This window comes from Glossina fuscipes, unplaced genomic scaffold, assembly GCF_014805625.2.
Source record: "Glossina fuscipes isolate IAEA_lab_2018 unplaced genomic scaffold, Yale_Gfus_2 144, whole genome shotgun sequence".
Lineage (NCBI taxonomy): Eukaryota > Metazoa > Arthropoda > Insecta > Diptera > Glossinidae > Glossina > Glossina fuscipes.
This window is the reverse complement of record NW_023998487.1, coordinates 667,268-670,154: the sequence shown is the minus strand read 5'-3', so window position 1 is coordinate 670,154 and position 2,887 is coordinate 667,268.

Here is a 2,887-nt window from a genome sequence, read left to right as displayed (position 1 = left end):
CTACTCTCTTGGGAAGGAACATGCGAAGACATTGACATTAAGAGATCAACAGATCAATTAGACATTTGTCACAAGATTTTTATTATTCCTGTATCTATTCCAAGAAATGTTTTTGCTATCTAAATTATTGTGGTTGCAGAAGGTTTTCGGGTTGAAGTTTAAATCTTGTCTGATAGTTTGTTTTTATGTAGAAGGTCGCATGCAACAATAAAATGTCAAACGGTACATCATAAATCTTGGATAAAGTAAAGATAAACTTCTAGCTACGAAATGAACCAAACAATAAGCAATTTATGAATTCATGACATGTGTGAAATGTGACTAACAATCTCTGCCTCGCAATGTAAACCTCTTGTGGGAAAATCTTATTCATGCCAACGCGTTAGACCCCTGTCGTATTGAGACTAATTCGTAGGGTCATGATTTCATGTGCACTATGAATATAGGATAATTTTTCTACATTTCAATGAAACCGAATTAAAACGCTACATTCGGGCGCTACATCGACTAGATGATTTACATTAGTTTGTGTAACATAATTCTTTCTCCATCTACGTCATGAAATACCATTACATTACATTACATTATATTTTGTTGGCATAGAAACTCTTACATTCCATTGGAATCCGTATATGGACAGAGGGCCGCCATATATGGGATGCAAATTTTACCACAGTGAATTTACTTGCCAAACCATTAGCTTGCGCCAATTTCTGTCATAAAATATTAAGTATTAAAATTGCGATATGAGGGCTTTTTTTAAATTATTATTATTATTATTAATTTCGCCAGAGAAATAAATTCTAATACTAAAGCACTAGCATCTAAGGCTATCGGCTTTTATTAAAAACTCTACCGCACTTGAGATTCGAACCCATGACCATTGAATTGCTAGTCGAGATTCCTCGCCTTCGGTTACTCAGGCGGATAATTTATTTTTATTTTTATTTTTTTTTTATAAAAACACTTATATGATCTCTTTCCGATTTTTCATCTACGCTTACTATTTCTACACTAGTTTTTTATTGCGGAGACATGTTAAAATTTAGGAATTGTTCACCTACCCACGTTTCAAAAATGATGTTTCCGTTGTTTGGTGACCGTAGACACGGTCCATCTTCAATTGCTTTCGAGTTTGGCCTTCACTGAAACTTGGTTGAAGCGTGATTCACATTTGGTTGTGGTGTCTTAATTGCCGTATCTGCTGGGGTCCCATCCTATTCAATTGAATTTCCTATTCCTCGCGACGTTCGGACGAAAATTGCCAAAAAGCAGGTATATACGACTTGCTCCTACAATCCCCCAAATGCAGATACCAACATTTATAAGTAACATGCTGTCCTCATCTGTCCCATGGCCGAAAAGTTTAAACCTGCTGATATAATCATAGCGTTTGAGGACTTTAAATTACCATAAATCATTTAGCATTATCCTTATAAAATACGCCATCTATCAATCACACCAGAGAATTTTGCCTTCAAGTTGACACAATGATACATAGACAGTAAGCGGATTCAAATACCCCGTTATCTTCATGGTGCAAAACCTGGACCGGAAAACTGAAGAGAGTGCGCATGTAAGCGAAGTCAAAACATTCCATTAGCGAGATGACTACCATTATTGCGAAAATAGCCAATTATAAGAAGTCATCAAACCAATTGTTTAAGCAACGAGAGTGCAGCGACGTCGAATGTAGCTGCCACGTCAAAAAAGAATCGTAAACAAAACAAAGATAAATTAAATTAAAGAATAAATAAATAATAAAAGTAGAACAAATAAAAATTAAAAAAAATTAAAAATAAAAATAATTAAAAAAACAGTTACAGTCTTACAAAACCAGTCCCCATATAACCGGAAGTAACACAATCATAAAAAAATAAGAATCGCGATCCGTTAATCGGATTAACTGTGTCTTAATACCATACAGAAAAATTTTCAACACAAAAATTGTTTCAACGCAAAAAGCGCAAATAAACGGAATAACTGAACAGCAGTAAGCTTAGTAAGCGAACAAATCAACGAGTCAACATCATAAGAGAGATTTCTCAAATAAGCAACTTTGGAATAAAAAAAAAAAACGACAAGAACAATATCAACAACATCAAATTGAACCACCATTGCTGACGTATCCAAGCGGCCAATACTCTATCTCAATGACAAAGATTGTTCAATTCCAGGAGGTGGCTCAATGATGCCATTATAGAATTTTATGGCTTGTGATTACGAGACCGCCTGAATAAACCGTTGAGGGGCAACGTCTATACATTGAGCTCCTTCAGGTATACGCAAATATGCCAACAACATTGGGATGTTCGTTAAAAACCGACTTACCGCACCGACGTCTTCAGCATGACGACAATACTATTACCTACTTGTGCACAACAGCATTGACCAACAAAAGCCACCACGTAGTAAATCAGGGAATACCTAGTCGAATCTACGTAGTCGGTTCCAACAAGAATGTGGTGTCAGGAGAGGAAGTTTTCGACAACGAAGTGCGCCACCAAACCCCTAGAGTAGTGAAATGTCGCTCCATGGAGGTATCGACAGAGGAGTTTGAACCCGCATAGAAGAAGAGGGTCTTGGATACAACAACAACGATAAGCTCGGCCAAGAGTATCATTACATACGCCAATTAATACCACCGAGCGTTACACAGTAATCACCGGCAATACCTACACACACAGCCAATTAATATCGCCGAGTTCTGTAGAGCCTCACAGAATAACCACCGACCGCGTCATCACATATAGCAACGATCGCCGACGATCTTATTACATTCAATCAATCGCTACTCTCGACTTTCGATGAACACCACCAAGCAGCCGCCGACAGGATTATCTCCTACTACAAATTGGTTCCGTCAAGATCAGGTAGGTCGTGCAAG